Source organism: Oncorhynchus gorbuscha, linkage group LG15 (genome assembly GCF_021184085.1).
Source record: "Oncorhynchus gorbuscha isolate QuinsamMale2020 ecotype Even-year linkage group LG15, OgorEven_v1.0, whole genome shotgun sequence".
Lineage (NCBI taxonomy): Eukaryota > Metazoa > Chordata > Actinopteri > Salmoniformes > Salmonidae > Oncorhynchus > Oncorhynchus gorbuscha.
In genome coordinates this window covers 10,851,049-10,864,110 of record NC_060187.1, presented here as the reverse complement: position 1 = coordinate 10,864,110, position 13,062 = coordinate 10,851,049, and positions in this window count along the sequence as shown.

Here is a 13,062-nt window from a genome sequence, read left to right as displayed (position 1 = left end):
CATAATATAATTTTTTCCAGTACTTTTGGTCCACCAAAATGGGGAGACTATGTACAAAATCTGCTTTCATTTCTAAACTGTTCACCCGATGTGGATGAAAATACCCTCAAATAAAAGTTGGCAGTCTGTACATCATAGTATCGTTTCATCAACCTCATAGTATCATTTCATCAACCTCATAGTACCATTTCATCAACCTCATAGTACCATTTCATCAACCTCATAGTATCATTTAATCAACCTCATAGTTGTCACGCCTTGGTCATTGTATTTTGTGTTTTTGGTATATGTTTGGGTAGGCCAGGGTGTGACATGGGTTTATATGTTGTGTTTCGTATTGGAGTTTGTATTAATTGGGATTGTGTATGATTAGGGGTGTGTCTAGTTAGGCTTGGCTGCCTGAGGCGATTCTCAATTGGAGTCAGGTGATTCTCGTTGCCTCGGATTGGGAACCGTATTTAGGTAGCCTGAGTTCGCGTTGTATTTCTTGGGTGTTTGTTCCTGTCTCTGTGTTGTAGTCACCAGATAGGCTGTAATTAGTTTCACGTTTCGTTTGTTGTTTTCTTATATCAGTTATTTCATGTACCGTTTTCATTCATTAAAGTCATGACTAACCTACACGCTGCATTTCGGTCTGACTCTCTTCTTACGACAGACGAAAGTCGTTACAGAAACACCCACCACTCACAGACCGAGCAGCGTGTAAACTGGCAGGAGCTAAAGGACGACGTTATGGACAGCAGAAGCATGGAGTATACTACGTGGGAAGAAATCGACAGGTGGGCGGCCGACCCAGAGCGAGTGCAGGAGCCCGCCTGGGTTTCGCTTCAGCAGTGCGAAGAGGGCTACAGGCTAATGGAGTCTAAAAGGAAAACACAGCGACGCAGAGCGAAAACCGAAAGTAACGGGGGAGAGCGCAGAGAGAGAGTGGCTGAGTCAGGAGTCAGACCTGAGCCTACTCTCCCTGTTAATTGTGAGGAGCAGCAATATGAGGACTTCTGGTCTTGGGAGATGATATTAGACGGTAAAGGACCCTGGGCGCAGCTGGGAGAATATCGCCGTCCCAAGGATGAAATAGACGCGAATAAAGCGGAGAGGCGCAGGTATGAGGAGGCAGCACGGCGATGCGGTTGGAAACCGGAAAAACAGCCCAAAAAAATTATTGGGGGGGGGGCTAGAAGGGTGAATAGTTATGCCAGGTAGGAGACCTGCACATACTCCCTGTGCTCACCGTTGGGCTAGAGAGACCGGGCAGGCACCGTGTTATGCTATGGAGCGCACGGTGTTTCCAGTGCGGGTGCAGAGCCAGCTGCGGCACATACCAGCCCTTCCTATTGGCCGGGCTAGAGTGGGCATCGAGCCAGGTAAGCTTGGGCAGGCTCGGTGCTCAAGAGCTCCAGTGCGCCTGCACGGTCCGGTCTATCCAGAGCCACCTCTACACACCAGTCCTCCGGTAGCAGCTCCCCGCACCAGGCTTCTAGTGCGTGTCCTCGCGCCAGTACCACCAGTTCCAGCACCACGCACCAGGCCTCCAGTGCGCCTCGCCTTTTCAGCGCAGCCATCGCTTTTCTCCTCTGCTGCGCTGTTGGAGTCTCCCGCCTGTTTAGCGCAGCCAGAGCTTTTCTCCTCTCCTGCGCTGCCGGAGTCTCCCGCCTGTTTAGCGCAGCCAGAGCTTTTCTCCTCTCCTGCGCTGCCGGAGTCTCCCGCCTGTTTAGCGCAGCCAGAGCCTTTCTCCTCTCCTGCCCTGCCGGAGTCTCCTGTCTGTCCAGCGCGGCCAGTGCTCCCAGTCGGCCCAGCGCGGCCAGTGCTCCCAGTCGGCCCAGCGCGGCCAGTGCTCCCAGTCTGCCCAGCGCGGCCAGTGCTCCCAGTCTGCCCAGCGCGGCCAGTGCTCCCAGTCTGCCCAGCGCGGCCAGTGCTCCCAGTCTGCCCAGCGCCGCCAGTGCTCCCAGTCTGCCCAGTACTCCCAGTCTGCCCAGCGTAGCCAGTGCTCCCAGTCTTCCCAGTCTGCCCAGTGCTCCCAGTCTGCCCAGCGCCGCCAGTGCTCCCAGTCTGCCCAGTGCTCCCAGTCTGCCCAACGCCGCCAGTCTGCCCAGCGCCGCCAACGCCGCCAGTCAGTCCAGCGTCGCCAGTCTGCCAGGATCCGCCAGAAGTGCCAGTCTGCCAAGATCTTCTAGATTGGCCAGACAACCTGAATCATCCAGTTCCACCAGCCAGCCAGGATTTACCGGAGCCTACTACCTGCCTGAGCTTCCTCTCAGTACTGAGCATTTCATCAACCTCATAGTACCATTTCATCAACCTCATAGTACCATTTCATCAACCTCATAGTATCATTTCATGAACCTCATTGTACCATTTCACCAACCTCATTGTACCATTTCATCAACCTCATAGTATAATTTCACCAAACTCATAGTACCATTTCATCAACCTCATAGTATCATTTCACCAAACTCATAGTACCATTTCATCAACCTCATAGTATCATTTCACCAACCTCATAGTACCATTTCATCAACCTCATAGTACCAATTTGTAAGTCACTCTGGATAAGAGCGTCTGCTAAATTACTTAAATGTAAATGTAAATGTAAATGTACCATTTCATCAACCTAATAGTACCAATTTGTAAGTCGCTCTGGATAAGAGCGTCTGCTAAATTACTTAAATGTAAATGTAAATGTAAATGTACCATTTCATCAACCTAATAGTACCATTTCATCAACCTCATAGTACCATTTCATCAACCTCATAGTACCATTTCATCAACCTCATAGTACCATTTCATCAACCTCATAGTACCATTTCATCAACCTCATAGTATCATTTCATCAACCTCATAGTATCATTTCATCAACCTCATAGTACCATTTCATCAACCTCGTCTCATTTCATCAACCTCATAGTACCATTTCATCAACCTCATAGTACCATTTCATCAACCTCGTGTCATTTCATCAACCTCATAGTACCATTTCACCACCTCATAGTATCATTTCACCAACCTCATAGTACCATTTCATCAACCTCGTGTCATTTCATCAACCTCATAGTACCATTTCACCACCTCAGAGTATCATTTCAACAACCTCATAGTACCATTTCACCAACCTCATAGTACCATTTCATCAACCTCATAGTACCATTTCACCAACCTCATAGTACCATTTCACCAACCTCATAGTATCATTTCATCAACATCATAGTACCATTTCACCAACCTCATAGTACCATTTCACCAACCTCATAGTACCATTTCATCAACCTCATAGTACCATTTCACCAACCTCATAGTACCATTTCATCATTTACATTTACATTTAAGTCATTTAGCAGACGCTCTTATCCAGAGCGACTTACAAATTGGGGCATTCACCTTATGACATCCAGTGGAACAGTCACTTTGCAATAGTGCATCTAAATCTTAAAGGGGGGGTGAGAAGGATTACTTTATCCTATCTAGGTATTCCTTAAAGAGGTGGGGTTTCAGGTGTCTCCGGAAGGTGGTGATTGACTCCGCTGTCCTGGCGTCGTGAGGGAGTTTGTTCCACCATTGGGGAACAACCTCATAGTATCATTTCATCAACCTCATAGTACCATTTCATCAACCTCATAGTACCATTTCACCAACCTCATAGTACCATTTCATCAACCTCATAGTACCATTTCACCAACCTCATAGTACCATTTCATCAACCTCATAGTACCATTTCATCAACCTCATAGTACCATTTCACCAACCTCATAGTACCATTTCATCAACCTCATAGTACCATTTCACCAACCTCATAGTACCATTTCATCAACCTCATAGTACCATTTCACCAACCTCATAGTACCATTTCATCAACCTCATAGTACCATTTCACCAACCTCATAGTACCATTTCATCAACCTCATAGTACCATTTCACCAACCTCATAGTACCATTTCACCAACCTCATAGTACCATTTCACCAACCTCATAGTACCATTTCACCAACCTCATAGTACCATTTCACCAACCTCATAGTACCATTTCAAGGTGCTGGAGTACAGAAACAAAACAACAAACAATGTTTCACTGTCCCAACATTTTTGGAGCTCATTGAATATATAAAATAGATAATAAGATATATAATAGCCCAATATTGCTATTTTACCTGCCTTGATTCTAAATGTATGTTATTGTTTTTGTTTATCCCCAGTAGAGCAATGAGATAACTCTGAATGAAAACAGATATAAAAATGTAATCTATTATTATTAACAACAATGCAATAATCAATAACAATGTATTACTAGAAAAAAATCACAAGATATAAAAGTAAGAGATATGAAAAACAAAATAAAGGAAGTTAGTGTGTAAGTAAGAAAGTATACTACAGTTGAAGTTGGAAGTTTACATACACTTAGGTTGGAGGCATTAAAACTCATTTTTCAACCACTCCACACATTTCTTGTTAATTAACAAACTATAGTTTTCGCAAGTCGGTTAGGACATCTACTTTGTGCATGACACAAGGCGCTTTCCAACAATTGTTTACAGACAGATTTTTTCACTTGTTATTCACTCTATCAAAATTCCAGTGGGTCAGAAGTTTAAATACACTAAGTTGACTGTGCCTTTAAACAGCTTGTAAAACTCCCCAAAATTATGTCAAGGATTTAAAAGCTTCTGATAGGCTAATTGACATAATCTGGGTCAATTGGAGGTGTAGCTGTGGCCTACCTTCAAACTCAGTGCATGACATCAGAAAAGAAATTGTAGACCTCCACAAGTCTGGTTCATCCTTGGGAGCAATTTCCAAACGCCTGAAGGTACCACGTTCAGCTGTACAAACAATAGTACGCAAGTATAAACACCATGGGACCACGCAGCTGCCATACCGCTCAGGAAGGAGACGCATTCTGTCTCCTAGAGATGAACGTACTTTGGTGAGAAAAGTGCTAATCAATCCCAGAACAACAGCAAAGGACCTTGTGAAGATGCTGGAGGAAACAGGTACAAATGTATCTATATCCACAGTAAAATGAGTTTACATCGACATAACCTGAAAGGCAGCTCAGCAAGGAAGAAGCCACTGCTCCAAAACCGACATAACAAAAGCCAGACTACGGTTTGCAACTGCACATGGGGACAAAGATCGTACTTCTTGAAGAGAAATGTCCTCTGGTCTGATGAAACAAAAATAGAACTCTTTGGAATGTTTGGAGGGAAAAGGGGAAGGCTTGCAAGCCGAAGAACACCATCCCAACCGTGATGCACAAGGGTGGCAGCATCATGTTGTGGGGGTGCTTTGCTGCAGGAGGGACTGGTGCACTTCACAAAATAGATGGCGTCATGAGGCAGGAAAATTATGTAGATATATTGAAGCAACATCTCAAGACATCAGTCAGGAAGTTAAAGCTTTGTCACAAATGTGTCTTCGGATTAAATGTCAGGTATTGTGAAAAACTGTTACACCAGTTTAAATGTACTTTTGGAAAAGGTATCCCCAAAATGTTTGTTAATTAAACAATAAACTTCCAAGTATGAATTGAGTGTATATAAACTTCAACTGGGAATGTATATACAGGAAATATGCTTTAAAAGTAAGTTCCAATGCCATTCTTACAATGTGCAGAGATACTGGAGTGATGGAAGTTGATACTACAGTATATGTATATGGGTAAGGGGACTAGGAAACAGGATATAAGATAAACAGAGTAGCAGCAGCTTGTATATGAGTGGGTGTGCGGGTGTGAAGAGCAGTGGCGGTTCGGTGTCGATTATGATGCCCGATGACAATTGTTTTTCATGAGCATGGCCTTGTTTCTATTACAGCATATTGGATGACTGTCAGTCATATTCCATTCACCCAGTTCAATGTAACATCGATAGGTTTATAATATAATAAAAAATATAATAATATATGCCATTTAGCAGACGCTTTTATCCAAAGCGACTTACAGTCATGTGTGCATACATTCTACGTATGGGTGGTCCCGGGGATCGAACACACTACCCTGGCGTTACAAGCGCCATGCTCTACCAACTGAGCTACATGTAGGCTACTACATGATACTCTAATGTTACCTATATCCATCATGAGGTTGCTACAACCTAGCCTATGAATTAACGTTTACAACGTAGGTGCACAGGTCAAGAGACACATTTGAGATGACAGACAGTGACATTCAAAACCGCCTAGGGTGCAATCATGTTAATCCCCGTTTTCTTCCATTTAAGACAATTTTTTCAACAGAATCAGCAGAATGAATACACCCCTGATCACGTGTAAACACAGTTCACATTCATAGCAACAGCATTGTATTCCTTCTCGCATATATGGCCTCTCCTTCTCTCACCTTGTCCCTTCGCTTGTGGACTTCAATGCACAACACATTAGCTGTATGTGACAGGGCGAGAAAAAAACTTTCCAAAAGCTTACCTTGACTTGGAAGAGTTACAGTGTTGTGTAGCTAACATAGCATCCCTCTGTTTGAGCAGGGTGTTTCAGTAGGCTAAGCTAGCTTGCTGCATTTGCTAGCTAAGTAAGTGCAACGGAAAGTGGAAAAAAATGACAATCTCTCTTGCTTTTTCTTCATTTTGAAAGAAATGTATTTGTTCAAAACTGTTCATCTACTATCTTTCTCTCTCTTTGAGTCAACCACTCACCACATTTTATGCACTGCAGTGCTAGCTAGCTGTAGCTTATGCTTCAGTAGTAGATTAATTATCTGATCATTTGATTGGGTGGACAACATGTCAGTTTATGCTGCAAGAGCTCTGATAGGTTGGAGGCTGCCCTCCGGAAGTTGTCATAATTACTGTGTAAGTCTATGGAAGGGGGTGAGAACTATGAGCCTCTTAGGTTTTGTATTGAAATCAATGTACTCAGAGGAGGATGAAAGCTAGCTGTCCTCCGGCTACCCCACTGTGCTACCCTACAGAATTCTGTTGAGGCTACTGTAGACCTTCTTTGAAAAATAGTGTGTTTTAATAAATTATTTGGACATTATATTTAGTGTAGTTTTATCTAAAAGGATAACTTTTTAAATGTTTTACAATTTATATTTTTATCAAATTCACTGAGGAGATTGGTCCTCCCCTTCCTCCTCCGAGGAGCCACCACTGAGTCAGTATAAATGTATATGCATATTACAGTATGTGTGAGTGTTTTGTGTGTGTGTTGGAGTGACAGTATGTGTGAGCGAATAGGGCCCTGTGAGTGTGCATAGAAACAGTGCTAAACGGTCAATAAAAGGTCAATGCATGGTTAACTCAGATGGTTGCTTGTATACAGCTTTTGATATCTTTTATACTTTTTAATAAACTATTGAGGAGATTTTTGTCCTTCTTTTTGTCCATTCCCTTTCATGGGATTTCCTCAACATTCTAAAGGGCCCATTGTGACATCATGCCTTCCCACATTCTACTGTATTCACTGTAAACAATGTAACTTTTGACACAAATCAGCTACTATGACCACTTTCCCAACAAATTAGACACAAATTAAATCTTAGTCTGCTTCTCAGCTATTCAAATCTGAAATCAGAACAGAATTATTGTCACGCCCTTACCTGTTTCACCTGTCTTGTGATTGTCTCCACCCCCTCCAGGTGTTGCTAATTTTCCCTGGTGTATATAACCATGTGTTTACTGTCTCTCTGTGCCAGTTTGTCTTGTTTGTTTTCAAGTCAACCAGCGTGTTTTCCCAGGCTCCTGCTTTCTATTTCTCTGTCTTGTCTCTGAGCCCGCCTACCTGACCACTATGCCTGCCCCCGACCCTGAAATAACCCCACCCACTATGCCAAAGCACTATGCCAAAGCACCGCCCCCACACCACTAGAGGGATATCTTCAACCACCAACTTACCATCCTGAGACAAATTCGAGTATAGCCCACAAAGATCTCCGCCACGGCATAACCCAGGGGGGTCAACCAACCCAGACAGGAAGACCGCGTCAGTGACTCAACCCACTCAAGTGACGCACCCCTCCTAGAGATGGCATGGAAGAGCACCAGTAAGCCAGTGACTCAGCCCCTGAATAGGGTTAGAGGCAGAGAATCCCAGTGGAGAGAGGAGAACCGGTCAGGCAGAGACAGTAAGGGCGGCTCGTTGCTCCAGTGCCTTTCCATTCACCTACACACTCCTGGGCCAGACTACACTCAATCATAGGACCTATTGAAGAGATGAGTCTTCAATAAAGACTTAAAGGTTGAGACCGAGTCTGCGTCTCTCACATGTGTAGGCAGACCATTCCATAAAAATGGAGCTCCATAGGAGAAAGCCCTGCCTCCAGCTGTTTGCTTCGAAATTATAGGGACAATTAAGAGGCCTGCGTCTTGTGACCGTAGCATATGTGTAGGAGCAAGCCCATGTAATGCTTTGTAGGTTAGCAGTAAAACCTTGAAATCAGCCCTTGCCTTAACAGGAAGCCAGTGTAGGGAGGCTAGCACTGGAGTAAAATGATCACATTTTTTGGTTCTAGTAAATTTTCTAGCAGCCATATTTAGCACTAACTAAAGTTTATTTGGTGCTTTATCCGGGTAGCCGGAAAGTAGAGCATCTCTATCTATTGGAAATGTACACCAGTCCGGTTTTAGATCTGAACATAGATTATGTTTTAAATAGTTTAGATCCTAAAAACTCTTGTGCTGCTTTATTCATAGACCTTTCCAAGGACTTCGACACTGTTGACCATTACTTTCTCATTTAAAGGTTGACTGAAATTGGCCTGAATCAGGCTTCTTGAGAGTTATCTGTCAATGTGTGATTTCTGACGATGTCTAGTTTCCTGGATATTACCATTTTTTTACTGCAGGGGTCAGTATTGGGACCTGTTCTCTTCACTATTTATTTATAACATTGGTCTATTTGTTGTAACTTGTAATATTCATCTGTATGCAAACAACACTGCTATGTATGCCGTTGCCCCACTGTTGACCAGGCTATGTTAAAGCTGCAACCTGACTTTGTTGCCTTACAAAGAAAGCCCTGGTTGGTTTAAAATGTATAGTTAATGCAGGCAAGACTAAATACAGTGCATTCAGAAAGTATTCAGACTGCTTTCCTTTTTCTACATTTTGTTACTTTACCACCTTGTTCTAAAATGAATTAAATGTTTTTCTTCATCAATCTACACACAATAACCCATATATGTATGTATATATATATATTATATTATATATATATATAATTACCATGTTATTAACTCAAGCAAGCAGTTACACATTATCTACCTCTTTAGCTGTCACATTTTGTACTTTGAATATATTTAGTATTTTTAATACATTTTGGCTGTACTTGCATATTTTGCACAAAGTAATTCAATTAACCAAGTCATTCCCATATAATATCTGGAGTATAATGACTAAGGTGGCTACAGTAGGGACTGTGATGCAGTAGAGGATGCTGAGTGGAGGACGGCTCATAATAATGTCTGGAATGGAATAAATGGAATGGCATCAAACACATGGAAACTATAGAAACCATGTGTTCGATGTATTTGATACCATTCCACTGATTCTGCTCCAGCCATTACCACGAGCTCATCCTCCCCAATTAAGGTCCCACCAACCTCCTGTGCTGTGATGCCAGCAGCTGGCATGTGATTAAGACACTGTTTGAAAGGGAGGCAGTGTGCTAATAGGTCACTAACCTCTGACCTGGGGTCAGATCCCTTCATTATCACAGAATAGGAAATTACGCTGGAGAAAGGACAGAGGGGGAAGCAGCATCGCTTTCAAATGATACTGGGCTTTTAGCATAGCAAATAAAATGGTATAACAGATAGGGCTGAGACAATACCAGTATCGGAATATTAAAACACAAAGCAGACCAAATTCTTTGGTTCTTTAAAAACCTGCTGTATGTAAAATATTGTGTTCCATAGTTTGGAAAATAAATAAATGTGACTCTGGATGACAACATAATGATGTTTGTTTACATAATCCCCATTGTGTTTTGTTTCCTTGCCACGATACTAATGTGTATTTTGATACGGGTATCATCCCGGCCCTACTTACGGATTATACAGACACTGTTACATATGTCTAGGCAAATGGTATTTATAAAGAAAGACAGAAAAATAAATAATAACAAAATATTTTTTTTCATCATTTGTGCTTTTAACAGTTTTAATGTTAAACAAATATATGGCAAATATAAATCAAAACTGGATGGTGTTCAGAGAGAGATGGGAGGGGTTGAGTAGAGGTGAAGGATGGGACTGGATGGTGTTCAGAGAGAGATGGGAGGGGTTGAGTAGAGGTGAAGGATGGGACTGGATGGTGTTCAGAGAGAGATGGGAGGGGTTGAGTAGAGGTGAAGGATGGGACTGGATGGTGTTCAGAGAGAGATGGGAGGGGTTGAGTAGAGGTGAAGGATGGGACTGGATGGTGTTCAGAGAGAGATGGGAGGGGTTGAGTAGAGGTGAAGGATGGGACTGGATGGTGTTCAGAGAGAGATGGGAGGGGTTGAGTAGAGGTGAAGGATGGGACTGGATGGTGTTCAGAGAGAGATGGGAGGGGTTGAGTAGAGGTGAAGGATGGGACTGGATGGTGTTCAGAGAGAGATGGGAGGGGTTGAGTAGAGGTGAAGGATGGGACTGGATGGTGTTCAGAGAGAGATGGGAGGGGTTGAGTAGAGGTGAAGGATGGGACTGGATGGTGTTCAGAGAGAGATGGGAGGGGTTGAGTAGAGGTGAAGGATGGGACTGGATGGTGTTCAGAGAGAGATGGGAGGGGTTGAGTAGAGGTGAAGGATGGGACTGGATGGTGTTCAGAGAGAGATGGGAGGGGTTGAGTAGAGGTGAAGGATGGGACTGGATGGTGTTCAGAGATAGATGGGAGGGGTTGAGTAGAGGTGAAGGATGGGACTGGATGGTGTTCAGAGAGAGATGGGAGGGGTTGAGTAGAGGTGAAGGATGGGACTGGATGGTGTTCAGAGAGAGATGGGAGGGGTTGAGTAGAGGTGAAGGATGGGACTGGATGGTGTTCAGAGAGAGATGGGAGGGGTTGAGTGGAGCTGAAGGATGGGACTGGATGGTGTTCAGAGAGAGATGGGAGGGGTTGAGTAGAGGTGAAGGATGGGACTGGATGGTGTTCAGAGAGAGATGGGAGGGGTTGAGTGGAGCTGAAGGATGGGACTGGATGGTGTTCAGAGAGAGATGGGAGGGGTTGAGTAGAGGTGAAGGATGGGACTGGATGGTGTTCAGAGAGAGATGGGAGGGGTTGAGTAGAGGTGAAGGATGGGACTGGATGGTGTTCAGAGAGAGATGGGAGGGGTTGAGTAGAGGTGAAGGATGGGACTGGATGGTGTTCAGAGAGAGATGGGAGGGGTTGAGTGGAGCTGAAGGATGGGACTAACAACAAACAAAAGATAACTATTGTAAACTATACTGTGACTGTAAAATATATATAGTATGTATACGCTGGTGTCACGCCCTGACCGTAGAGAGCATCTTATGTCTCTATTTTGGTCAGGGTGTGATTTGGGTGGGCAGTTTATGTTCTATGTTCTATGATTTTCTATTTGTATGTGTTTGGCCGGGTGTGGTTCTCAATCAGAGGCTGCTGTCTATCGTTGTCTCTGATTGAGAACCATACTTAGGTACCCTTTTCCCCCACGTGTTTTGTGGGAAGTTAACTTTGACTTTGTTCAGGGCACATAGTGCAAAGCTTCACGGCTTGGTGTTTGTTCTTTGTTTTGTCGGCGTCATTTTTGAATAAAGAGAAAATGTGTGCTTACCATGCTGCACCTTGGTCCAGTCCTTCAGACAGCCGTGACAGCTGGAAGTAGAAGCCTAAGAGTTGTTGTCAATTACTTTACTCCAATTATGGGAGGGATGGTAGGACTTTAGGAAAATAATAAAGGAAAACACATAAATATATATAGAATTATATATATTTACAAAAAAATATATGGGGTATTGGATATAATGCAGACAATTACATTGACAGAAGCCATAATATATTTGCAATATTGAAGCTGATCTATCCTCTAAACTATACATATATATAAATAAAATGAAAAACAATTCAAAGTTTAATGTATGCTGATGGAAAATAGTTGAATATTTATCTTTTCCAATATTTTCTGTTTTAAAAGGTTATGTAAGTGTCTCCCTGTGTAGGGTGACCAATTAATGCCTCTTGGTTCAGCTTCATAAGATCATTCTGTAACTAGTAAAAGTACAGTCAAAAAAGTAAACAGCTGACATTAATAGGATACAGCACCAACTTTTGATATAGAATGTGAATCAGTAGAAATGGAAAGCCTCCATGATGTCTTATTTTAGTTGTAGCAGTGTATGCCCGGAGTCCCACGAATGTGTCACTTCTGCCCTCTGCTGGTAAAGGAAGACTCTATGCCTGATATTCTGTCAAATGTAGAATGGAGATTGCTCAACCAGCGTGGGTCAAAGGTGGATTCAGTGCTCCAAAACATAAACTGAGTACATGTACTGTAGCAGAGGTGATTTGGAATCACGCTTTGTTAGCCCAGCCAGAGACTTGTAAGCCAAACTGTTGCCCATGGACCATAAGGATTGTATTTAAAAAGTTACAGATATACTCCACAACCAGCCCGTTAGGCAAGCACTTTAACAAACACATATATCAAAACTAAACTAAATCAAATTGATTGAGTTCCAAGCACCTTTGACAGCTGTTTTGATCTTGATTCAGATATGCAGATCTTGGTTGGATCTGTGGAAAGACAAAACGCTTTTCAAATTAATCTGTATACTGTCTGTGAAAAGGTGAAGGAATTGACAATTGAACTGAATGGTCAATATACTTCACTACATTTACTACCAAGTACCTTAAATCTATTTCATTTTCTTTCATTTAAGTGTATTTCCCTCTTTACAATGCACATCATCACCATATTACACTGAGTGGACAAAACATTTGGGACACCTGCTCTTTCCATGACATAGACTGACCTGAAGTGAATCCACGTGAAAGCTATGGTCCCTTATTTATGTCACTTGTTAAATCCACTTCAGTCAGTGTTAATGAAGGGGATGATACCAGATAAAGAAGTATTTTTAAGACTTGAGACATGGATGGTGTATGTGGGCCATTCAGAGGGT